The sequence below is a fragment of the Carcharhinus amblyrhynchos genome, chromosome 29 (assembly GCF_965287045.1).
Source record: "Carcharhinus amblyrhynchos chromosome 29, sCarAmb.v2.hapA, whole genome shotgun sequence".
Classification (NCBI taxonomy): Eukaryota; Metazoa; Chordata; class Chondrichthyes; order Carcharhiniformes; family Carcharhinidae; genus Carcharhinus; species Carcharhinus amblyrhynchos.
In genome coordinates, this window is record NC_137352.1 from 463,260 (window position 1) to 491,232 (window position 27,973).

At 43.9% G+C, this 27,973-nt stretch overlaps 1 pseudogene; it reads right to left on the reverse strand.

The window, feature by feature from the left end:
• Positions 1-11,230: 11,230 nt before the first annotated feature.
• On the reverse strand, positions 11,231-13,244 carry LOC145359770 (putative G-protein coupled receptor 139; annotated as a pseudogene).
• Positions 13,245-27,973: the final 14,729 nt, after the last annotated feature.

Here is a 27,973-nt window from a genome sequence, read left to right on the forward strand (position 1 = left end):
TCAAGGTCATGTTTCATATGGAAATGGCTGCTTCAGTTCTTCAGAAGTTGTGAATGATGCTGAACATCCCCACTTGTGACCTTATGAGGAAAGGAAGGTGATGATGAAGAGGCTGAAGAAAGATAGTTGGGCCTAGGACACTAACCTGAGGAACTACACAGCAATGTCCTTGGAGTGAGATGATTAACCCCAAACAACAGCAACCATCTTCCTTTCTGCCAACTATGACTACAACCAGCGGAGCATTTTCCCACTAGTACCATAAGAAATAGGAACAGGAGTAGGCCATTCAGCCCCTTGAGCTTGTTCTGCCATTCAATAAGATCATGGCTGATCCAACATTCCTTACTTCCACTTTTCTGCCCTTGCCCCATTACCCTTAATTCCCCAACTGATCAAAATCTGTCTATCTCAGCCTTAAATATGCACAAGGACTCTGCTGCCACAGATCTCAATGGCAAGAAGTTTTAAGACTCAATCCTCTGAGAGAAGAAATTCTACCTCATCTCAGTCTTAAATTGTGCCCTCTGTTCCAAGACTGTCCCATGAGGGGAAACATCCTCTTAGCATTTATCCTGTTAAGCCCCTTCAGAGTCCTCTATGTTTCAATGAGATTGTCCCTCATTCTTCTAAATTCCAATGAGCAGACTCCTAACCTCTTTAACCTTTCCTCGTAAACAATCTCACCATACAGGGATAATTCTAAAGAACCTTCTCTGAACTGCCTCATTAATTTATTTCCTAAACCAATCTGCCGCCTGCAGCTGCAGCTGTCCATGAATAATTTGCCGGGTGTTAGCGATGGAAAGGTGGTAGGACTGGAGGGTCTTAATGACATTACTGTTACTAGAGAGGTGGTGCTCGACAGACTGGAGGGGCTGATTGTGGACAAGTCCCCAGGACCGGATGGAATGCATCCGAGGGTTCTGAAAGAAATGGCGGAGGTGATAGTGGATGCCTTGGTGGTTATTTTCCAGACGTCGCTGGATTCCGGGGAAGTGCCGGAAGATTGGAAAACGGCTAATGTTACGCCGTTGTTTAAGAAGGGTGCCAGGCAAAAGGCGGGGAATTATAGGCCGGTTAGTTTAACGTCTGTGGTAGGTAAAATGTTAGAATCCGTCATTAAGGAGGAAATTGCGAGGCATCTTGAAGGGAATTGCTTGATAGGGCGGACGCAACACGGTTTCATTAAAGGGAAGTCGTGTCTGACAAATTTACTGGAGTTCTATGAGGATGTGTCTAGGGCAGTGGATAGAGGAGAGCCGGTGGATGTGGTCTTTCTGGATTTTCAGAAGGCGTTTGACAAGGTACCTCACAAGAGGTTATTGCAGAAGGTCAGGGGACATGGAGTTGGGGGTAGGGTGTTAGCGTGGATAGAGGATTGGTTGTCAAATAGGAGGCAGAGAGTGGGGGTCAATGGGTGCTATTCGGATTGGCGGTTGGTGACTAGTGGGGTGCCCCAGGGGTCGGTGCTGGGGCCTCAGCTATTTACCATTTATATAGATGATCTGGAGGAGGGAACCGAGTGCAGGGTGTCGAAATTTGCTGATGACACCAAGATTGGGGGAAAGGCAAATTGTGCGGAGGGTGTGGAGAGTCTGCAGAAGGATCTAGATAGGCTGGGCGAATGGGCCAGGAAATGGCAAATGGAATTTAATGTTGGCAAGTGTGAGGTGGTCCACTTTGGTAGGAAGAATGGTAGGAAGGACTATTACTTACGTGGCGAAAAACTGCAGCAGGCGACGGTGCAGAGGGACCTCGGGGTCCTTGTGCATGAGTCGCAAAAACCCAGCTTGCAGGTGCAGCAGGTGGTCAGGAAGGCGAATGGGATGCTGGCCTTCATAGCGAGGGGGATTGAATATAAAAGTAGGGAGGTCTTGCTGCAGCTGTATAGGGCATTGGTGAGGCCGCAGCTGGAGTACTGTGTGCAGTTTTGGGCGCCGCACCTGCGCAAGGATATTTTGGCCCTGGAGGGAGTGCAGAGGAGGTTTACTAGGCTGATACCGGAGTTGAGGGGATTGAGCTATGAGGAGAGGCTGAATAAACTAGGCTTGTACTCGTTAGAGTTTAGAAGAATGAGGGGAGATCTCATTGAGACGTATAAGATGATGAATGGGATGGATAGGATAGAGGTGGAGAGACTCTTCCCGCTCAAAAAAGACAGTAGGACTAGGGGGCACAGCCTCAAGATAAAGGGGAGGCGGTTTAGAACGGAGTTGAGGAGGAACTTCTTCACTCAAAGGGTGGTGAATCTCTGGAATTCTCTGCCCGTTGAAGTGGTGGAGGCTGCCTCGCTAAATATTTTTAAGAAGCGGGTTGATGGGTTCTTGATAAGAGAGGGGATTAAGGGTTATGGGGAGAGGGCGGGAAAGTGGAACTGAGCCACAACAGATCAGCCATGATCTTATTGAATGGCGGGGCAGGCTCGAAGGGCTAGATGGCCTACTCCTGCTCCTATTTCTTATGTTCTTATGTTCTTATGTTCTTAATATCAGTAAGAGTGACCACCGCACAGTCCTTCTGGAGACAAAATCCCGCCTTCACATTGAGAATAACTCCATCGAGTTGTGTGTCACTATCACCGTGCTAAATGGGACAGATTTCAAACAGATCTAGCAACTCAGGACTGGGCAACAACACAAAGCTGTGGGCCATTAGGAGCAGCAGAATTGTACTCCAGCACAAACTGCTACCTCATGGCCTGGCATATCCCCCATTCAACCATTACCATCAAGCCAAAGGACCAACTCTGGTTCAATGGAGAGGTGCCAGGAGCAGCACCAAGCATACCTAAAAAAGAGGTGTCAACTTGATGAAGCTACCAAAAAGGACTACTTTTACGCCAAGCAGCATAAACAGCAAGTGATAGACAGAATTAAGTGATCCCACAACCAATGGATCAGCTATAAGCTCTGCAGTCCTTCCACATCCAGTCATGAAGGTGGACAATTAAACAACTCACTGAAGGAGGAGGCTCCACAAATATCCCCATCCTCAATGATGGAGGAGCCCAGCACATCAGTGCAAAGGATAAAACTGAAGTATTTGCAACAATCTTCAGCCAGAAGTGCCAAGTGGATGTTCCATCTCGGCCTCCTTCAGTGGTCCCCTGCATCTCAGATGCCAGTGTCCAGCCAATTCGATTCACTCCATGTGATATCAAGAAATGGCTGGAGGATACGGCAAAGGCAAAGGACCCTTTAGCATTCCAGCAATAGTACTGAAGTTTTTACTCCAGAACTTGCTGCTCCCCTAGCCAAGCTCTTCCAGTACAATTACAACACTGGCATCTACCCAACAGTATGGAAAAGTGCCCAGGTATGTCTTGTACACAAAAAGCAGAACAAACCCTCCATGGCCAATTATTGCCCAGTCAGTCTACTCTCGATCATCTGTAAAGTGATGGAAGGGCTTATCCACAGTGTTATAAGATCTAGGAGCAGAAGTAGACCATCTGTTCCCATGCTGGTCTTACCAATGGAACAATTTATATCTAGATGTCTCGCTATTTCTTCCTTAATGATAGATTAAAGCATTTTCCCTACTACAGAAGTTAAGCTAACTGGCCTATGGTTATCTGTCTTTTGTCTATCCTTTTTTAAACGGTGGCGTCACATTTGCTGTTTTCCAATCTGCAGAAACCATCCCAGAGTCCAGCAAGTTTTGGTAAATTACTCAATAAGATCATGGCTGATCTTTTCGTGGACTCAGCTCCCACTTACCTGCCCACTCACCATAACCCTTAATTTCTTTACTGTTCAAAAATGTATCTATCCTTGCCTTAAAAACATTCAATGAGGGAGCCTCAACTGCTTCACTGGGCAGGGAATTCCACAGATTCACAACCCTTTGGGTGAAGAAGTTCCTCCTCAACTCAGTCCTAAATCTGCTTCCCCTTATTTTGAGGCTATGCCCCCTAGTTCTAGTTTCACCCGCCAGTGGAAACAACTTCCCTGCTTCTATCTTATCCACTCCCTTCATAATCTTATATGTTTCTATAAGATCTCCCCTCATTCTTCTGAATTCCAATGAGTATAGCCCCAGTCTACTCAGTCTCTCCTCATAAGCCAACCCTCTCAACTCCGGAATCAACCTAGTGAATCTCCTCTGCACCCCCTCCAGTGCCAGTATATCCTTTCTCAAGTAAGGAGACCAAAACTGTACACAGTACTCCAGATGTGGCCTCACCAGCACCTTATACAGCTGCAACATAACCTCACTGTTTTTAAACTCCATCCCTCTGGCAATGAAGGACAAAATTCCATTTGCCTTCTTAATTACCTGCTGCACCTGCAGACTAACTCCTTGAGATTCCTGCACAAGGACACCCAGGTCCCTCTGCACAGCAGCATGCTGCAATTTTTTACCATTTAGATAATAGTCTATTTTGCTATTATTTCTACCAAAATGGATGACCTCACATTTACCAACATTGTACTCCATCTGCCAGACCCTCACCCACTCATTTAGATTATCTATATCCCTTTGCAGACTTTCAGCGTCCTCTGCACACTTTGCTCTTCCACCCATCTTAGTGTCATCTGCAAATTTTGACACACTACACTTGGTCCCCAACTCCAAATCATCTATGTAAATCATAAACAATTGTGATCCCAACACCTATCCCTGAGGCACACCACTAGCCACTGATTGCCAACCAGAAAAACACCCATTTACCCTCCCCACTCTTTGCTTTCTGTTAGTTAACCAATCCTCCACCATACTAATTCATTACCTATAATACTGTGCATCTTTATCTTACTTTTGCAGCAGTCTTTGGTGCGGCATCTTGTCAAATGCCTTCTGGAAATCCAGATACACCACATCCACAGTTGTCCACTGCACATGTAATGTTCTCAAAGTATTCCACCAAATTAGTCAAACATGACCTTCTCTTCATAAGAACACAAGAACATATGAACTAGGAGCAGGAGTAGGCCATCTGGCCCCTCGAGCCTGCTCCGCCATTCAATAAGATCTTTTTGTAGACTCTGTTCCGCTTACCCGCCAGTTCACCATACTCTTAATTCCTTTACTGCTCAAAAATTATCTATCTTTGCCTTAAAAACATTCATGAGGTAGCCTCAACTGCTTCACTGGGCAGGGAATTCCACAGATTCACAACCCTTTGGGTGAAGAAGTTCCTCCTCAACTCAGTCCTAAATCTGCTTCCCCTTATTTTGAGGCTATGCCCCCTAGTTCTAGTTTCACCTGCCAGTGGAAACAACTTCCCTGCTTCTATCTTATCCACTCCCTTCATAATCTTATATGTTTCTATGAGACCTCCCCTCATTCTTCTGAATTCCAATGAGTATAGCCCCAGTCTACTCAGTCTCTCCTCATAAGCCAACCCTCTCAACTCCGGAATCAACCTAGTGAATCTCCTCTGCACCCCCTCCAGTACCAGTATATCCTTTCTCAAGTAAGGAGACCAAAACTGTACACAGTACTCCAGGTATTCATGAACCCATGCTGGTCTTACCAATGGAACAATTTATATCTAGATGTCTCGCTATTTCTTCCTTAATGATAGATTAAAGCATTTTCCCTACTACAGAAGTTAAGCTAACTGGCCTATAGTTATCTGTCTTTTGTCTATCCTTTTTTAAACGGTGGCATCACATTTGCTGTTTTCCAATCTGCAGAAACCATCCCAGAGTCCAGCAAGTTTTGGTAAATTACCATTAGTGCATTTGCTATTTCTCCCACCATCTCTTTTAGTACCCTGGGATGCATTCCATCAGGACCAGGAGACTTGTCTACCTTTAGCCCCCATTAACTTGCCTAACAGTAACTCTTACATGATAACGATAGTTTCGAAGTCCTCACCTGCCATAGGCTTCCTATTATCATTTTTTGGCATGTTATTTGTGCCTTCCACTGTGAAGACCAACACAAAATTCCTGTCCAATGCTTCAGCCATTTTCTCATTTCCAGTTATTACATCCCCCTTCTCATCCTCTAAAGGACCAATGTTTACTTTAGCCACTCTTTTTCGTTTTATATATTTGTAGAAACTTTTGCTATCTGTTTTTATATTCTGAGCTAGTTTGCTCTCATAATCTATTTTGCCTTTTTTAATAGCTTTTTTCATGGCTTTCTGTTGCCCTTTAAAGATTTCCCAATCCTCTAGGTTCCCACAAATCTTGGCCACTTTGTATGCATTTTCTCTCAGTTTGATACCCTCCTTTATTTCCTTGGATGTCCATGGCTGATTATCTCTTTTTCTACAGTCCTTCCTTATCACTGGTATGTACTTTTTCTGAGCACTGTGAAAGATCGCTTTGAAAGTTCTCCACTGTTCCTCAATTGTCCCACCATAATGTTTTTGCTCCCAGTCTACCTTAGCCAATGCCTTCCTCATCTCTTTGTAGTATCTTTTGTTTAAGCACAAGACCTTGGTATTGGATTTTACCCTCTCATACTCCATCTGTATTTTAAATTCAATCACACTGTGATTGCTTCTTCCTAGAGGACTCCTAACTGCAAGATCATTAATTATTCCCCTCTCATTACACTGGACCAGATCTAGGATAGCTTGTTCCCTTGCTATCCTAGATCTGGTTCAGTGTAATGAGATGGGAATAATTAATGATCTTGCAGGTTCCATTACATAGAACATAGAACACTACAGCACAAACAGGGCCTTCGGCCCACAAGTTGCGCCGATCATATCTATACCTACCAAGTTACTATCTGTAACTTCCAATGCCATTAGATCCCATATACTCATCCAGAAGACTTTTAAAAAAGACCCCAGCGAGTTCGCCTCTACCGCCACCGACGGCAGCCGATTCCACTCACTCACCACCCTCTGAGTGAAAAACTTACCCCTAACATCCCCTCTGTACTTGCTTCCCAGCACCTTAAACCTGTGTGCTCTCGTAGCGACCATTTCAGCCCTGGGAAATAGCCTCCGAGAATCCACCCTATCTATTCCTCTCAACATTTTATAAACCTCTATCAGGTCGCCTCTCAACCTTCGTCTCTCCAGGGAGAAGAGACCTAGCTCCCTCAACCTATCCTCATAAGGCATGCCTCCCAATCCTGGCAACATCCTTGTAACTCTCCTCTGCACCCTCTCAATAGCTTCCACATCCTTCCTGTAGTGAGGTGACCAGAACTGCGCACAGTACTCCAAGTGGGGCCTGACAAGGGTCTTATAAAGTTGCAGCATTACCTCCCGACTCCTAAACTCAATCCCTCGATTAATGAAGGCCAGTACACCATACGCCTTCTTGACCGCATCCTCCACCTACGAGGCTGATTTAAGAGTCCTATGGACCCGGACCCCAAGATCCTTCTGCTCTTCAACCCAGCTAAGACGCCTACCCTTGATATTGTATTCCGGCATCCTGTTGGTCCTGCCAAAATGGACCACTGCACATTTATCTGCGTTGAAGTCCATCTGCCACTTCTCCGCCCAGTCTTGCATCCTATCAATGTCACGCTGCAACTTCTGACATCCCTCCAGACTATCCACAACATCACCAACCTTCGTATCGTTGGCGAACTTACTAACCCATCCCTCCACTTCCTCATCCAGGTCATTTATGAAAATGACAAACAGCAAGGGTCCCAGAACAGATCCCTGGGGCATTCCACTGGTGACCGACCTCCATGCAGAAAAAGACCCATCCACAACCACTCTCTGCCTTCTGCAGGCAAGCCAGTTCTGGATCCATAAGGCCAAAGCCCCTTGGATCCCATGCCCTCTCACCTTCTCGAGAAGTCTTGCATGGGGGACCTTATCAAACGCCTTGCTGAAGTCCATGTAAACCACTTCATACTGTTCAAGGAAGCTATCGCGGATACGTTCTATGAACTCCTCCTCAAGGCTGCCTTGACCAACGTGGTTTAACCAAATTGATACGTAGATTAAAATCCCCCATGATAAATTGCTGTACAGTTTTATATATATCAGTTATTTCTTTGTTTATTTCTCACCCCACCATGATGTCATTATTTGGTGGTCTATAGACTACACCTATCATTGACTTTTTCTCCTTACTATTTCTAATTTCTACTCAAATGGATTCAACCTTTTTTTCCATATCATCTCTCACTACCACCCTGATATCATCCTTAAATGTCAGAGCTACACCACCTCCCTTACTTTCCTGTCAGTCCTTCTGAACAGTTTGATACCCCTGGATATTCAACTCCCAGACGTGACCATTCTGCAACCATGCCTCTGTAATGGCCACCAAATCATATCGTTCGCAATGATTTGTGCTCTCAACTAATTTACCTTGTTTTGAATGCCACAAGCATTCAGATAAAGTGCCCTTATGCTAGTTTTTGTACCTTTTTGAATTCTAACGCTTCCATTAATAACATCTCCTGAGTTCTTCCTTTTACTTTTTTTCCTGATTCTCCCCACATTTTGCTTTCTCCTTCTCGGACTCCTTACATAGGTTCCCATCCCCCTGGAGCAAGCAGCACCTGCTCAGCAATAACCTCAGTGATACCCAGTTTGGGTTTCGCCAGGGTCACTCAGCTCCTGACCTCATTACAGCCTTGGTTCAAACATGAACAAAAGAGCTGAATTCCAGAGATGAGGTGAGAGTGACAGCCCCTGACATCAGGGCTGTATTCAACTGAGTGTGGCATCAAGGAGCCCGAGCAAAAATGGAATCAATGGATATCGGGGGCAAACTCTTCGCTGGTTGGAGTCATACCTGGCACATAGGAAGGTGCTTCTGGTTGTGGAGGTTCAGTCATCTCACTCCAGGACATCTCTGCAGGAGTCCCTCAGTGTAGTGTCCTAGACTCAACTGTCTTCAGCTGCTTCATCAATGACCTTCCCTCCATCATGAGGTCAGAAGTGTGGGTGTTTGCCAATGATTGCACAACGTTCAGCATCATTCACAACTCCTTAGATTCTGAAGCAGTCCATGTTCAAATGCAACAAGATCTGGACAATATTGAGGCTTGGGCTGACAAGTGGCAAGTAACATTCGTGCCACACAAATGCCAGGTTTTGGCCATCACCAATGAGAGATATTCTCATCATTGCTCCTTGACATTCAATGGTGTAGCCATTGAATCCCCCACTGTCAACATGCTTGGGGTTACCATTGACCAGAAACTCAACTGGACTCACAGTGGCTACAAGAGCAGGTCAGAGGCTGGGAATGCTGTAGCAAGTAACTCACCTCCTGACTCCCAAAAGCTATTCACCATCAAATAGGCACAAATCAGGAGTGTGATGGAATACTCCCCACTTACCTGAATGGGTGCAGCACCAACAAACACTCAAGAAGCTCGTCACCATCCAGGACAAAACAGCCACTTTGATTGGCACCACACCTAGAAACATTCAATCCCGCCACCACCGACGCTCAGTAGCAGCAATGTGTACCAGCTACATGATGCACTGCAAAAATTTACCAAAGATCTTTAGACAGCATCTTCCAAACCACAATCACTTTCAAGTAGAAGGACAAGGGAATTTGGAAGGTAGTGGTATAATCAGATAAAGACAGCATGGATTTACAAAGGGAAATCATGTTTGACGAATCTATTGGAATTTTTTGAGGATGTAACTAGTAGAGTTGATCGAGGAGAACCAGTGGATGTGGTCTATTTAGCCTTTCAGAAGTGTTTTGACGAACATAACAGACATAACAGACTGCTATGTAAAGTTAAAGCACATAGGATTATGGTTAATGTCTTGAGATGGACAGAAAGCTGGTTAGCAGATAAAAAGCAAAGAGTTGGCATAAATGGATCTTTTTCTGATTGCAGTCAGTAACCAGTGGGGCTCCTCAGGGATCTGTGCTAGGACTGGATTTGGAAGAGGTAACTGAATGTGTATCTCCAAATTTGCAGAAGATACAAGTTGGAGAGAAGGTGAGCTGTGAGGAGGATGCAGAGGTGCTTCAGCATAAGACATAGGAGCAGAATGAGGCAACTCGGCCCATCAAGTCTGCTCTGCCATTCAATCACGGCTGATATTTTTCTCATCTTCATTCTCCTCCCTTTTCCCATAACACCTGATCCCCTGATTAATCAAGAACCTATCTCTGTCTTAAAGACACTCAGTCATAGAACCCTACAGTGCAGAAAGAGGCCCTTTGGCCCATCGAGTCTGCACCGACCACAATCCCACCCAGGCCCTACCCCCATATCCCTACATATTTTACCCAGTAATCCCTCTAACCTAAGCATCCTAGTACACTAAGGGGCAACTTTAGCATGACCAATCAACCTAACCCTAGCCAGGTCAATGACCTGGCCTCCACAGCCTTCTGCGGCAAAGAATCCCACACACTCCCCACTCTCTGGCTGAAGAAATTCCTCCTCATCTCTGTTATAAAGGAGCATCCCTTTAGCCTGAGGTTGTGCCCTTTGGTTCTAGTTTTACCTACTGGTGGAAACATCCTCTCCTTGCACACTCTATCCGGGCCTCATAGTATCCTGTAACTTTCAATAAGGTCCCTCTCATCCTTCCAAACGCCAATGAGCACAGACTCAGAGTCCTCAACCGTTCCTCATATGACAAGTTCTTCATTCCAGGGATCATTCTTGTGAACCTCCTCTGGACCCTTTCCAAGGCCGGCACATCCTTCCTTAGATACGGAGCCCAAAACTGCTCACAATTCTCCAAATGATTTGGACAGGTTGTGTGGGTATCTGCATGGCAGATGCTGTATAATTTGGATAAATGTGAGGTTATCCACTTTAGTAACAATAATAGGAAAATGGATTATTACTTGAATGGGTGTAAATTGAAAGAGGTGGATACTCAGCGAGACCTTGGTGCCCTTGTGCATCAGTTGCTGAAAGTAAGCGCGCAGGTACAGCAGGCAGTAAAGAAGGCAACTGATACATTGGCCTTTATAGTGAGAGGATTTGAGTATAGAGATAGGGATGTTTTGCTGCAATTGTATAGGGCGTTGGTGAGGCCACATCTGGAGTATTGTGTACAGTTTTGGTGTCCTTATAGAACATAGAACATAGAACACTACAGCACAAACAGGCCCTTCGGCCCACGAGTTGCGCCGACACATCAACACCTACCAATCTATAGACCTATCTATAACCCCCAATCCCATTAAACCCCATATACTCATCCAGAAGTCTTTTAAAAGACCCCAGCGAGTTCGCCTCCACCACCACTGACAGCAGCTGATTCCATTCACTCACCACCCTCTGAGTGAAAAACCTACCCCTAACATCACTCCTGTACTTTCCTCCCCGCACCTTAAATCTGTGTCCTCTCGTAGCGACCATTTCAAACCGGGGAAATAGCCTAGGGAAATTCTAGTAACAAGGGTTTTTTTTGCATCTGCAGAATTCCCCGTTTTCTCAAAATAGAAAGAAAGCAAAATCGTCACTCCTTGAGTGTGAGAGATGATCCGAGAGTTGAAATGGTGGACACGAATGAGTGACTGCCACTGTGCATCCAGTCAGGTGGTGCTCTGACGCTGCTCTTCCCTCCTTTCAAACATGTCCTACATCTTCCTCTTATCCAATGGTATGCTTTTATTTCATGTTGGTACTGAAGGCCTGGTGATCAATATTCCATCTATTGACTGGACAAGATTAGGGAAGCTGCCTCTCGGGCACTGTCAGCTGTATTTTTTATTTATTAGCTGAATAATTGATATAAATCGATATTTCACCACATTCTTGATCTGTTCTCTGAATTTGGACTGAGTTACACCATAAATAAATGTGTTCGTGCAGCAGCTCAAATTCCACAGCAACACCCCTACTTGTGGAAATATATATTCAGAGTCATTGTAAAATAGGGGATCTGCTCTTCGAATGGTATGATATAAAAAATCTATTACAGTTAACAACCACGGAAATACGAAGCTGCCAGATATGGTGAAGAGTAAAATCATAGATTTCCTTCTGCTCTCCATCTCTGGGTCACTGTGATTCTCTCCATTGCTCTGACCCTTCAGTACTTTACGGACTCGACTGGCCACTAAAATGTGTCTGACTGTCAGAGCATCGAGCAACAGAATTAATGCAAATGGAAGCAAAGGTGTTAAAACTGTATTGAACCAATCAAATCCTACCCATGAGAGTCAGTATAATAGCTTAACTTTGTGGTACAATACAACGGTACATTATCAATTATCATTCCAGGTTGATATACAAAATAGAAAGGGATGTTTTTTGAACAGAGCAGAAAGCAGGTTGTTGCTGGAACTGTTGATGCTGTTTTCTTGGTGCAATAATTTATTCTCAGCTTCTGGAAACAAATGGCAACAAATCTATCAAAGGTGAACGCGACAGTAAACCAGACAGAGCAGTCTGTTGATGCCCGGCGCAGCACAGTTACGAAACTACAGACAGGTGTGATGTACAGGAAAGATATTGGGAAAAAATAAACGTTGATGTTCTTCAATAGAACGTCAGTGACCAAGACGAGGAGATCCGCTATTGCCATGACAACCAGGTAACGCGTGGTGCAGGTGGAGAGGCCGCACTTCCCACGAGTCAGGATCCCAATCGCCAATACATTAACTGGAACAGAGAGAGAAGGGAAACGAGACTGGCAGTTATGAATCAAACATTATCTGTGTCTGCTGCAGGTATTAGTAACCAGACTTGAGCAGCAAGAAGGAAAAGGTTTGAGGCAGGTAACTGTTGAAAATCTAATGAAAAGTCGGAACGCCGGTATGAAGTCACCTCCATCCATCCATCCACTGAAGCTTTAATTGAAGCAGTTCAGAGGGCAGACAGGGAACCTTTCCCATAGAATGTGCTGGCAATCTGAATTAAAAGGATGGATGTATTTGACTAAATCTGATTAAGCCTCCCCAAGTATGGACCCTCCCCAGCATCAGATTGAGACTTTCACCAAGTTTAAACCCTTGTACGGAGTACTGGTCCCCACATTACAGGAAGGATGTAGAGGCTTTGGAGAGGGTGCAGAGGAGGTTTACCAGGATGTTGCCTGGTATGGAGGGGAGGTCCTATGAGGAGAGACTGAGAGATTTGGGGTTGTTTTCGCTGGAAAGAAGGCGGCTAAGAGGGGACCTTATTGAAACATATAAGATGATTAGAGGTTTAGACAGGGTAGATAGTGATAGCCTTTTTCCGAGGATGGAGAAATCTAGCACGAGGGGGCACGACCCCAAATTAAGGGGGGTCAGTTATAGGACTGATGTCAGGGGTAGGCTCCCCACCCAGAGGGCGGCGAGGGACCGGAATGCCCTGCCAGCCGCAGCCGTAAATGCGCCTAGTCCGGGGGCGTCCAAGAGATCCGTGGACAGGTCCATGGACGAAATGGGACTGGCCTAGATTAGTGGGTTAGTGTTGTTTTTTTTTAAAAGCTGGTCGGCGCAACATCGTGGGCCGAAGGGCCCGCCCTGCGCCGCAATGTTCCATGCTCCATGTTCTATGTACACCCTCCCCAGTCTACCACAATTCCATGTTCAGATCATCCCCAGGTTTGGTCACTCAGGGATTGAACCTTCCCAGATTCAGATTGTCCTAAACATTGAGCCCATCCCAGGATCAGATTTGCAGCAATATCCAACTTTAAAGCTTCGTTCTTTACGTCTCCAGCAATGCACTCATGGGATCAGAATCTCCGCTTTCCAGAAACAACAACAGTGGTAGAACCAACTAACGATTGACTAATTCCCAAATCACCCAGCAGACCGCTCAGTACCAAGACTGCGATTATCACCCATGTTGCTCGGTGATTTCCCACGCTGATCATCTCCAGAAATGGATGAAATTTATTCATTTTATTGCCCGACGCTAACTGCCCTCGAGTCACATGTAGGTCAGACCAGGTAAGGAGGGCGAAACTCCTTACTTGTAGAACATTATTTCTGCAATAATCAATGCTGGTTTCATCGTTATCACCGGTGATTTCATTTCAATGTTTTATTGATTTTAAATTTCACCATCTGCCTTGGTGGGATTTGAACCTGGTTATTCCTCTGGGTCTCAGCATTACTAACTCAGTGAAAATGCCACTGTACCACAGCTAAAGCACGACAGCCATTGTAGACGATCCAATGGCCGAGAGCAGAGAGAGGGGAAGCGAGCACCAACCGACTGAGTTTTAAAAATATTGTCCATCAAACCCCACACCAATCACCACCGAATACTCTGACAAACAACTCCCCAGCTGAACTGCCAAATGACACAGTATCCCTGCCCAATGACGGTGGAAATTCCTCCAGTGCCCATCCTTTGCAAACATCCCACCCAGGCAACTGACATTCCTACCTTATCCCTGTCTTTTCAAACTGTCTGAACCATTGGACTTGATGATTTAACAGCATGGAAAACCTTTACGAAAAGGAAGGAGGCGGCTCATTAGCATCGATTCATGCTCTCACCGACTGAATTCCATTTTCTCTCTCCATCCTTTATCTGCACTTTTTCTCCCTGATTTTCTCCACACTCTATCACTTCCCCTCCCATTCTCTCTTCCTTTTTACCATTTCCTCTCCTTTTTACTGCTGCCTTTCCCATAACCTCTCCATCCCCCTTTCCATTACACTGTCTCCATCTCTCTACAATGCAGCTTCTGTCTCCATCTTCACTCCTGCAAGATCTAAATTCTGTCCCATAGCTGTCAAACTCCCCTTCAGACTCTCCCACTTCCATTGTCTATTCTGCCTACTCACACCCCCTTTAGGAGGGAGTTAAAGAGTGAGTTAAGAAGGGCTAAAAGAGGACATGAGAAGACTTTGGCTGATAGGATTAAGGAGAATCCTAAGGCGTTCTATAGATATGTTAAGAACAGAAGATTGGTTAGGGCAAGATTAGGGCCAGTTAGAGACAGCAGTGGGAGGTTATGTGTGGAACCGGAAGAGACTGGAGAGGCATTGAACCAATATTTCTCTTCAGTATTCACGCAGGGGGACATAAATGTAGCTGTGGAGAACACTGGGTTGCAGGGTTGTAAACTGGACAGTATTGCAGTTGATAGGGAGGATGTGCTAGATATTCTTGAGGGTTTGAAAATAGATAAGTCCCCTGGGCCGGACGGGATTCACCCTAGGATTCTCTGGGAGGCAAGAGAGGCGATTGCAGAGCCTCTGGCTCTGATCTTCAGGTCGTCGTTGGCCTCTGGTATAGTACCAGAAGATTGGAGGTTAGCGAATGTTGTCCCATTGTTTAAGAAGGGGAACAGAGACTTCCCCGGGAATTATAGACCGGTGAGTCACACTTCTGTTGTGGGCAAGGTTTTAGAAAAAATTATTCGGGATAGGATTTATAGTTATTTAGAGAGTAATGAATTGATTGGAGATAGTCAGCACGGTTTTGTGGAGGGTAGGTCGTGCCTTACTAACCTTATTGAGTTTTTTGAGAAAGTGACCAAAGAGGTGGATGGGGGTAAGGCAGTTGACGTGGTATATATGGACTTTAGTAAGGCGTTTGATAAGGTTCACCATGGAAGGCTTCTGCAGAAAATGCAGATGTATGGGATTGAGGGTGATTTAGGTAACTGGATCAGGAATTGGCTAGCAGATAGGAGACAGAGGGTGGTGGTTGATGGTAAGTATTCGTCATGGAGTTCAGTTACTAGCGGTGTGCCTCAGGGATCTGTTTTGGGGCCACTGCTGTTTGCAATTTTTATAAATGATCTGGATGAGGGTATAGTTGGGTGGATTAGTAAATTTGCTGATGACACCAAAGTCGGAGGTGTGGTAGATAGTGAGGAAGGGTGTCATAGTTTACAGAGAGACTTGGACAAGATGCAGAGCTGGGCCGAGAGGTGGCGGATGGAGTTTAATGCAGAAAAGTGTGAGGTAATTCACTTTGGCAGGAATAACAGATGTGTAGAGTATAGGGCTAACGGTAGGACTCTGAATAGTGTGGATGAACAGAGGGATCGAGGTGTATGTGTACATAGATCCCTGAAAGTTGGGAATCAAGTGGATAAGTTTGTTAGGAAGGCATACGGTGTCTTGGCGTTTATAAGAACATAAGAACATAAGAAATAGGAGCAGGAGTAGGCCATCCAGCCCTTCGAGCCTGCCCCGCCATTCAGTAAGATCATGGCTGATCTGTCGCTGCTCAGTTCCACTTTCCCGCCCTCTCCCCATAACCCTTAATCCCCTCTCCTATCAAAAACCCATCAACCCGCGTCTTAAAAATATTTAGCGAGGCAGCCTCCACCACTTCAACGGGCAGAGAACTCCAGAGATTCACCACCCTTTGAGTGAAGAAGTTCCTCCTCAACTCCGTTCCAAACCGCCCCCCTTTTATCTTGAGGCTGTGCCCCCTAGTCCCACTGTCTTTTTTGAGCGGGAAGAGTCTTTCCACCTCTATCCTATCCATCCCATTCACCATCCTATACATCTCAATGAGATCTCCCCTCATTCTTCTAAACTCTAACGAGTACAAGCCCAGTTTATTCAGCCTCTCCTCATAGCTCAACCCCCTCAACTCCGGTATCAGCCTAGCAAACTTCCTCTGCACTCCCCCCAAGGCCAAACATCCCTCCGCAGGTTTGGTAGGGGGATTGAATTTAGGAGCCACAGCGTCATGTTGCAACTGTACAAAACTCTGGTGCGGCCGCACTTGGAGTATTGTGTGCAGTTCTGGTCCCCACATTATAGGAAGGATGTGGAGGCCCTGGAGAGGGTGCAGAGGACGTCCACGAGGATACTGCCTGGTATGGAGGGGAGGTCCTATGAGGAGAGACTGAGGGACCTGAGGTTGTTCTCGTTAGAAAGAAGGTGGCTATGGGGGGACCCCATTGAAACACACAAGATGACTAGAGGTTTAGACAGGGTGGACAGTGATAGTCTTTTTCCTCGGATGGAGAAAGCTAGCACGAGGGGGCATAGCTTCAAATTAAGGGGGGGTAGTTATAGGACGGCTGTCAGAGGTAGGTTCTTTACCCAGAGGGTGGTGAGGGATTGGAATACCCTGCCTGCTGCAGTTGTAAATGCGCCTAGTTTGGGGGCGTTTAAGAGATCCGTGGATAGGTTTATGGATGGAAAGGGATTGGTTTAGGTTAGAAGGTCATTGCTTTTTAATTGGTCGGCGCAACATCGTGGGCCGAAGGGCCTGTTCTGCGCTGCAATGTTCTGTGTTCTCTCCTTTTCTTTCCATTATCATTCTGCTGTACCTTTCCCACTCACTCGCACTTCTGCTCTTATTCCTCTTTCCTGAACTTTCTCCTCCGCCCTTCACACGTTTTCACCCATTCCATGTTGCACATTCTCTCCTCTTACCTATTCTCTTTCCCACTGAACCCCCACCCCCACATTTTTCCATCCTATCCAGCTTTCGCTAACCCTCTCACTCTCTCTCGCACTCTCTCAATTTTCTCGTACCCTCCTGCTATCTCTCTCTCACACCCTCCGCCTCCCAGCCACTGTGCACCCACTACACTGGCCTTTTGCCCTCTCTCCCAGCCTTCCATACTTCATGAGACCATAACGTTCTCTCTTGCCTGCTACATCCTCCTTTCCTACCCTGCTCTCACTTATGCTTCAACATCCATATCATTTCTGCCTGAAAAGAGAGACCCCGTTCTGTTTCAACAGTGATCCGTAATTCAACATTCCTGAGAAGGATAGCCCACCCTCTCCTTCAATACCCCATCAGAGTTTTAATCATTTGAATCAAGTCGGTAAAGTGCATTGACTACGGTAAGTTCCCCTCAGTGAAGCCGAACAGTAGATTCTCAGAGTAACTACATTGCGGTGTTACTGTAAGCCTACTTGTGACACTAAAAAACAAATTTAAATAGACTTAAACTTAACTTAAGGCGCTTGTTGATCGCATGGATGCAAACATCTCCTGAGGAAGGATGTCCTCACTATAGAGGGAAGACAGTGAAGGTTTACCAGACTTTCCTTGGATGGCAGATCTATCAAATGAAGCGAGATTAAGTCAGTTAGGATTATAGTCACTGGGGTTTAGAAGCATGATAGTGGGTCTCATAGAAACTTACAAAATTCTAACAGGGTTAGACAGGATAGATTCAGAAAGAATGTTCCCAATAGTGTGGGAGTCCAGAACTAGAGGTAAACCTTTTAGGTCTGAGATGAGGAGAAATTTCTTCACCCAGAAAGTGGTGAATGTGTGAAATTCACTACCACAGAAAGTATTGAGGCCAAAACGTTGTGTGATTTCAAGAAGAAATTAGATATAGCTCTTGGAGCTGAAGGAGTCAAGGGATATGTGAGGAAGGGAGGATCAGGATATTGAATTTGATGATCAATGATTAAAATGAAAGGTGGAGCAGGCTCGAAGGGCTGAATGGCCTATTCTTGTTTCTAGTTTCGATGTTTCTACGTCCATTAGCCAATTCTCTATCCATGCCAGTACCCTACCTCCATGGGCTCTTATCTAATGACTTAATCTTTTGTGAGAGACCTTGTCGAACACCTTCTGGAAGTCCAAATGCAATAGATCTACCCCTTTATCCACCTCTGGTTGAGACTTCCTCCAACATTTCTAATAACTTAGTCAAACACGATTTCCTTCTTGCTAAGCAGTGCTGACTCTGCTTGACTCCATTATTATTAATTGATGTTAGGCTAGTCGGCCTATTATTACCTGCTTTTTGCTCAAACTGCTCATTTGATGAAACTGCGGATTTGATGAACAATTGTGTGAAACTGTAAGATTCATGAAAAGTTGTAGCTTTAATTATTCTTCAGTTGAGGCAGTTGGCTGGATGACTGGTGGCGCCAACAGCAGGTGTTCAGTTCCACTCCTGGCTGAGGTTATTGAACTTTGCCTCTTGTCTCAGGTGTGATGATCTTCAGGTTAAATCACCGCCAGTCAGCACATCAATCAAACTAAACAGCAGCCTTTGATCATCTGGGACCCGTGGCGACTTTACAACTTTCCCTGAACAAGCTGATTTTATCTACCAGAAATAGCAAATTTAGCAAAAGTCGAGTTCCCAGAAATAAGATTATTAATGATCAAATCAGGTGGGCAGCTCAGGGTGTTTCATGCGCCAGTGCAGACTCGATGGGCCGAAAGGCCTCCTCTTCTGCACTGTCATAATCTGTGATTCTGTGAATGAGATTTGAATTTTAGAAAAAGTCTCACAATTTGCGTTTCAATTGGATACAGCAAATTAGCAAAAATTGCAGCCCCGCCAAATGGACTGTTAGCTGGAAAAGAATCTTTCCCTGGAGGACTGGAGTTCACCCAAGAAGCATTCGAGCAATCAGGAAAATTTGGCTGAGGGGCTGAAAGCGTCAATGGAAGCTGTTAAATTGGCTTCAAAAGGACAGCAATGTGAATCGTGAGACTACAGTTAACTGAAACGGCATCGTTATCAACTGGATTACATTTAGCAGAGAAATTAGTTTACAGGCCGCATAAAAACATGCTCCCAAGCAAGCTAAAAGTGAATAGTAGCAACGATACACTTAGGGTTAAAGGTTGTCAAAAGAGCAATTTATCAGCAGTATTGGAATTAATATGTGTAATATTATTATGAAACAGAAAGAAACAACTGAGCAGGTCGTGTCAGAAACTTTCTGAATAGCAGAATGTCAGTAACAGGACAGAGTTTAACACATCATCACAATGACCTCAACAGGAAGAAACGACCTGATCAACAGAATTAAAAAGTGCAAAAGTCCTCAGTAAAATAAATACATTTCTGGTGGCCAATACAATTGTACAGCAGCCTGGGTTTTATAATAAGCGGATTGAAATGAACACTAGCAGAAACAATCATTTCTCGGTGATGATATAATAATATTTTTACTCGAGGGGTTAGATTATAGCAATTGGAGTTAACAGGAAAAGCAGCAACGCCATCAATTCACTTCAGTGGCAGAATTCTGGTTCCTGAGAGAATGAGAGGACTTGGGGTGGACAAAAGGTGGAAATTGAGGCAGAAAATCAACCAATGAACTTCTTGAATGACGGAGTCAACTCGAGGGACCGAACGGTCACCTTCTGCCGCCCCCCGAGCTCCGCATCGAGTAAATTTAGAAGCAGAATCAACTCTAACTGAAACTTCATCAACAAAGTTAAAGTTAACAGAAATCACAATTTGGAATTACAGAAAGAGGGATTTTTGTTGTTCTGCTGTAGGAATTGGCCGTTATAATGAACAGTAACAGGAAAATAACCAACTAAACATAGGAAAATAAACTAACTTTTCAGGCAGGTATCTGAATCAAGAGAATTAACTTTAAATTGTAACATTAGTGTTAATAAGAACAGAAATCTCCGCGTGGGAATGGAATTGAAAATGATTATGGGAGAGGCGTCGGGAAATCCCAGGAGCAGATTTAAGGAATTGTTCTGAATAAATATGTGATCTTTTTGACTTCCTATCAGCGGGAAGATTAGCTGTGCCAAGGGGATTAGAGCCGCCCTGTCGATCCAGAGGAGATGATGGGGAATATTTGATTATGAAGGGAGTTTAGTGAGATGATTCTGTAACTGTGTGGATAATAAGGCTGTACATTTCCTACATTTGGAAATTGTATCCGGCGTTATCCTGGGTTTGAAATTGAGATAAATGGTTCTGTTGTGAATCTTCATTCCGCCTGAGAGCCGATTTGCCTTTTATCACCAATTCTTTAATCAGTGGAATTCCTGATAGCGAGAAATGCAAATTATGAAACTGGAGCTACGGCTGAGAAAAAGTGGAAGCTTTTGTCTGTGAAGGACATGAAAAGGAGGCTTATTCTTGACTCTGGGCTTTTTATTTCTGATTTCCTCCAAATCGTTGACATTTTGGTCAGAACACTCGCTTTCTCTTCAAGCAACTTCTGAAAGCTCAGGTTACAACCAAGACCCACACAACCCGAATCCAAAGCCACCAAGACCGCGTTGTCAACTCACAATCAAAAAGAAAAGAACCTTTTCATTCTTTTCCATTTCAATCTCTCTCGTCTCCTGGCTTCTCTGGCTCATTTCGTAACCTGGAATAATTAGCGAAACCGTCCGATTTTAAACTCTGCCGTAGCCCGGTATCTGAAGGGTATAGGAAATGCGCTGAGACTAAGCACAAGGTAGGTTTTCTGTTTGATTTTTCAAATCATTTCTTACCTTATAATAGTGACCACAGGGAATCCAATGCTGTAACGTCCTGCTGTGATGAAAGGCGCTATAGAAATGTAGTCTTTCTTCCGGGACACTGATTCAACGAGACATTGGAATTTGGTATGATACCGATCAAATCATCTTTCATATGTTGGGTTGAATTGTTCTGTGACCTTTAGGTGTTAAAATCCCTTGGCTCTGTGATAAATTCCGCTTGTTCCTTATCATTCTAGTCCCACAATATTTTTCTTTAGATACTGAAGCAATTCTCTTTTGAAAGCCACAGTTCGATCTGCTTCCACCACACAGGGTATTTCTGATCCCAACCCCTGGCCGCCTGAAGAAATGTTTCCTTGACACTATTGGTTCTGTTGCCAATCACCTCAAACCAATATCCTCTGAACCGTTTCTCTGTCTCCTCTGCTCAGTGATCTTGAACACTTTTATCAAATTTCCTCTCAATCTTTTTTTTCTCAAGAGAATATTCCAGCTTCCCCAATCTACCCACAAAATTAAAACCTCTGATTCCTGCATTGTGCAGTTTCCAATGAGCTTTAGAATTTAATTTTCTAAATTTTTGTATAATTTGTATTTGGACATTAACTCATTTCCCACTGCTCAACAACTAACATTCTCAAAAGCTTCAATTCCATCGCTAGGTCCCTGGAGTTCAAAATTTACCAACTTTGAGGAAGTCCATGTATCCCAGACTTAGTGAGCTGGAGTAGTGAGGTCAGGTTATGTCTCTAAATCAAAGTAGATTTGTTAGTGTAGCCCACTGAAAATGAATGAGATGGTGGTCCATGTATTCCAAACGAGAGTTACACTGTTGTATCCCTGGAATGATTATTGTAACCCATTTGTGCAGTGGTATTCCACTGAACTGGAATTAAATGACCAAAGTATCAGGCTGAACAGGAATGAAATGTTGGGCTTTGATTCAATGTATCCCATTCATCTGGTCAGTAAGTCTCACAACACCCGGTTAATGTGAGATGGTTGACAAATCCCAAGGAATTGAAGTGAAATATTATTCTCCTTCAAACTAGAATGATGAAGTCAGTGTATACTAACATTACAACAACACTAGGCCTTAAAATAGTGTGTAGTCTTCACAATGTAAGTAACACGTGAACGCTAAATGAAGTTGAGTAATCTCTGGGAGTGCTGGTCGATGTAATGAACCCTATAAACAATGCAAACTAATGCAGAAGTTTACCTCAAAAACAAACATCAAAATCCTGAAGATTCTGGAGATCTGAAACAAAAACTGAAGTGTTGGAAATATTCAGTGGGTCTGGCAGCATCTGTGGAGAGAGAAGCTGACTGAATGTTTCAGGTCAGTGACCTTTCATCAGAAACTATTTAGATCTGTTCCATTAGCCTGTCCCCAAAACCTATTCTCCTTTACTCTTTTAAAATATTTATTAACAATTCTTTTAAAGTGAATTAGGGATTCTGCTTCTGAATTGTTTGTGATAAGCCATTCATTTTCCTACAGCACTAGTTAAAACACGATATAAATGCCCTCATTTTGACGACCATTTTACATTGCCATAGTCTCACAAGCAATTTACCAGAGTAAATAATTGTTCCAGTTTACGTCAACAAAAACCTTTCATTTGAACACTTGTCTACAATCTCCTTTAAACAAGTTCTGCTGTAATACTAAAATCTTTGTTGATCTAATTTGTCATCATCACCAAATTGTCTGATTTCTGGTATTGTATTATTTTATCCAGTGGTTTGTAAAGGTTTAGAATATGTTATATTCATTCTCCCAGGATTTACAAAATAAGATTGCATTTGTCTTCCACTTTTAAAGAAAACCTCTGTGATGGAACCTTTAAATATCTTCACTAATTTAAACATTTTAGTGTTGTGTATGTCCTCTCATTATTCTTCCTCTCAAACTATATCCGCTCAGAAATCCCTGCTGATCATCCAAACTAACCAATATTTTTTTAACCAAGTATTATTTTTGGCCATTACTGATGTTAGGCTGATTGGGCCTAATGATCTTTGTTGCATTGTTCCTTCCTTCTAGGACAGTGTTTGCTAAGTTTTCAATTCCCAGCCACGTGGCAATTTATCCACTTCCAAAGTTATTTGAAGGATTCAGACCCTGTGCTGTTCCATCTCAAGCTTTCTACGAAACCTATGAATTATGACAATAATCAGGACCTGATGCTATTTTCCTTTGAAATCCACAAGTATTTTCATCATTAATTCATTACCTAAATCATTTACCTAATCATCTTGCACATTACTATTCCCACGGTGATACTCAAGTGTAACTAAAGCAAACTAGCTACGTGGTTGCTCTAACATTACTTCACCAGCAATGAAACTTACAATTCCTTCCATCTGTGTAGAAATAATCCCACATTTACAATATCTCATTCTTCAAAATCTTCAGTTTGTTTTCCTTTTTTGTAGATTCTGTTTGATTCTTTTGTACTGGCAGCTCAGGATTTGTCTGCACCCTTTTCATGACTCATTTTAAATTCCCTGTTCGTGCTACCAATTCTTGCTTTTACTACAAGACTTCCTGTGAAAATATATTTAATTTGCACCTGAATGATCCATCATTTGAATAATCTCATTGTTTGTGTATTGTTTTGCTACATGTACCATAGAACCATAGAAACCCAACAATACAGAGGGAGACCATTCAGCCCATCAAGTCTGCACTCACTCTCTGAAAGAACATTTTATCGGCTCACCCTCTGCCCCATCCCCATAACTCTATGCATTTACCATGGCTAATTCCCCTAATTGGTTTTATTATTCATTCATGGGACGTTGGCATTGCTAGCTGGCCAGCATTTATTGCCCATCCCTTAGTTGCTGTTGGAGGGCAGCTGAGAGTTGCTGTGGCACAGGAGTCACATGTGGGCCCAACTGGGTAAGGACGACAGATTTCCTTTCCTAAAGGACATTAGTGAACCTGTTGGGTTTTTCCGATAATGGTTTCATGGCCATCAGTAGATTGTTAATTCCAGATATTTTTATTGAATTCAAATTACACCATGGTGGGATTTAAACCTGGGTCCCCAGAACATTAGCTGAGTTTCTAGATTAATAGTCTAGTGATAATACCACTAGGCCATCGTCTCCCCTGTAACCTACAAATCTTGGGACACTAAGGGGCAATTTATCATGGCCAATTCACCTAACCTGCACATCTATGGACTGTGGGAGGAAACCAGAGCACATGGAGGAAACATATGTAGACATAGGAAGAATGTGCAGACTCCACACAGACAGTGACCCAAGGCCAGAAATGACCCTGGGTCCCTGACCCTTTGAGGCAGCAGTGCTAACCACTATGCCACTGCCTGCATTTATATAGCACCAGGCAGCAGCGCTAATGACTGTGCCAACCTTTCTACTCTTTTTGAAATTGGCATTTTGCATTGACTTTGCATCCCTGTCAGCTTTTCTATCAAACCTGTTAGGCTTGTTCTTTCCCCTGATGCTTCCCATTCATCATTTGGCACACGTGACTTCTGAGTACAATATCCAACATACCTTCCCCTTATTGGACTAAAACAAACTAATCTGAAACCAATACAGAAAATGCTAGAAAATCTCAGCAGGTCTGGCAGCATCTGTAAGGAGAGAAATGAGCTGATACCTTGAGTCCAGATGACCCTTTGTCAAAGCTTTGGACACAAAATGTCAGCTCTTTTCTCTCCCTACAGATGCTGCCAGACCTGCTGAGATTTTTCAGCGTTTCTCTTTTGGTTTCAGATTCCAGCATCTGCAGTAATTTGCTTTTAACCTAATCTGGAAAGCAGCTTGGACATATTACTGTTTACATTAGTCACCTAAAGATTAGCTGAGGTAAAGTTATTCATTATGGTTCCTCTTCAGGTTGTGGACCCGGACAGAAAGATACGATCCCTTCCCTTTCCAAACTCTTATCAAGAGAATCCACTTCTGCACCCAATCCCCTCAGACAAGAACATTCCCAGTTCTCAAACCCTCTTTAACCTGAACCTTCTCTGGACAGATCAATACTTTAGAATCTCAAACGTTTAACTCAACAAATTTACTGGCAATGTTTTGTGCATTTAGCACCTTTTATTCAACAATCTTAATTGGCATTAATTCTTCTTCCTTCTAATGTTTTATTTCACTTCTTGTTCATTTTACACTTGGATCTCGCTCCCTCCCTGGTTTATTTTCTCTGATGTGAATTCAATCCATTCTCTCAGAAACTTATTCTTGGCCTGATATCCTTTCCCGGGCTATGTTCACATTTATTTGGACAGGACAGAATCTGGCAGCTTCTGTGGACAGAGAAACAAAAAACTGAAACCCTGACGCAGGGTCACTGATCAGAAAGCTTTTCTCTCCACTTTTGCTGTCAGACCTGCTGAGATTTTCCAGCATTTCATGTTATTTTGCATTTCAACAATAATTTGCTTCCAGTTCGGATTTTTCTTTCCCTCTGTGGAACTCTTGTAGCGATACCTGGGTCGGGGCCAGGGTCAGGGGTTGGGGGTTAGGGGGTTATGACGTTAGGGTTAGGATATCTACAGACTGGGATTGCTAAATGTCACAAACAGTTTTTTGGATTCATTTGGAATTGGTCAGATTGGAGACAATCCCCAATTCTGAAAGTTTGATCGATTGAAAATCAATGTAAATAATCGCGGCAGATTTAGATTTTTCTCGCTGTTTAACTAATTTGTTCCTTATCGAGTAATTTCTGAATTGAAAATGTTTACATTCTAACTGATGGAAATAGAGCGATTTCTTTGAGAAGATTCCTGTTCTTTTGGAATAATAAATCAGTGACATTTACGGTCGGAGAAGCGGATTTGGGATGTGCTGAAAATAGGGATAGAAGTGAAAAGTTTTAGCGAAGAAGCAAAGTGATGAAGAAGTTTAACCCGGGAGAGGCTGGGATTCTGGATAAACCAATGAGAGGCAGCTAACGTCCCTTTAAATCGGAAATAATATTTCGCAGACATGAGTTCAAATCCCACCATGGGGGGCAGCTGGGGGGAACTTCAATTTATTCATAAATGTGGAATAACACTGAACACAAGAAAAACACTGACCAGAATGTGGAATAACACTGACCGCAATGTGGGAGAAATTCTCTCTTTGTGACACATTTCTGCCGAATATGAACAGCTTTCTGACCAATGGCAGCACGGTTCCCACATCCTGATCCGCATCCCTCACATATTGCCTTCAGCTGGGGGGGAGGGGGGCGAGGGACTGCGGGAGGGGGGAGACTGCAGGAAGGGCGGCTGTGGGGCAGGGTGGGCTGCAGGGGTAGACTATGGGGCAAACGGGAGGGGGTGGGTAGACTATGGGGCTGCGGGGGGAGACTGTGGACTGTGCGGGGGGAGACTGCCATGGGGAGGCTCTGGCAGGGGGCTCCGGGGTTTATAAAATGTTGAGAGGAATAGATAGGGTGGATTCTCAGAGGCTATTTCCCAGGGCTGAAATGGTCGCTACGAGAGGACACAGGTTTAAGGTGCTGGGAAGCAAGTACAGAGGAAATGTCAGGGGTAAGTTTTTCACTCAGAGGGTGGTGAGTGAGTGGAATCGGCTGCCGTCGGTAGTGGTGGAGGCGAACTCGCTGGGGTCTTTTAAAAGACTTCTGGATGAGTATATGGGATCTAGTGGGATTGAGAGTTACAGATAGTTCTATGGCCTGGTAGGTATGGATATGATCGGCGCAACCCGTGGGCCGAAGGGCCTGTTTGTGCTGTAGTGTTCTATGTTCTATGTTCAGCAAGTCCCTGCAGCCAACATCCGGGGGGGCAGGAGATCCACATCCCCAAATTCAGCACCCAGACTTCGGATGACAGAGGAGAGCTTTTGGGGTGGAACACAAACTAACCTCCGACCCCGATTTACGTGATAACAAGAAACGGTTGGAGGCACTGGATACTGCAAAGGCGATGGGCTCTGATAACACTCCGGCAATAGTACTGAACACTTGTGCTCCAGAACCTGCTGCTCCCCTAGCCAAGCTCTTGTACAGTTACAACACTGGCATCTATCCAATGGTGTGGACAATTGCCCAGGTATGTCCTGTACACAAAAACCAGGACAAATCCAACCCAGCCAATTAGCAGTGTTCAACCTCTCAAGGGTTGATAAAGTAAATAACAAGAATCTGTTCCCAGTTGCTGGAGGATTGACCAGTTTAAGGTTTGTGACCAAAAGGATCAAACATAACAAGTGATAGAAAATTTTAGTGAGAAGTCTCACAACATCAGGTTAAAATCCAACAGGTTTATTTGGTACTTACTGAGCCTATCCCAGTTCAACGCCGACATCTCACATGATAGAAAATTTTAAGCATCAAGTTATATTCTGAAATCTGCTGTCTGAAAGGCCGTTGAAAGCTGATTCAATTGGAACTTTCAAAATCAAATTAAATAAATACTTGAAGGGAAACATTTGCAAGGTTTTTGGGGAGGAGCAGAGCAATGAAACTAATTGTACAATTCAGTGATGAATGAGTGGCTTCTTTCAATGTTGTTTGTGAGGAAGAGATTGTTCCCAGAATCAGTGCCTGGCAGTGGAGGGTAAGGGTTTTGTTCCTGCACCTCACCATCTGTCTGTAACACCAATAATTATATTTAGTTCGAATATATATAAATAAATCGGTTGGACTAAAACCTGGTGTTGTCAGACTTTTTACTGTGTTTACGCCAGTCCAACGCCGGCATACCCACATCATGTAACACCAATAACATTGACATTGATTTGTATTTTTGAGCAGTACATCCATAAAAGTAAAAACTTCAACACGAAGCCAAACCAGAGCTGGAGATATTTTTTTAAAAAGGGTAAAAATAATGAAATCAAAAATAATCACAGCCTCAGATTCTGAAACGAGTGCAGAGGGACTGAGAGAGTCCCGTTCACCTGAGTATTGAGAAAATACCTTCATTGATCACTGACCAATGAGTTGAGGCACAGACAGCTCCACGGATTTGGACAAAGGACGGGAAGTACTGGT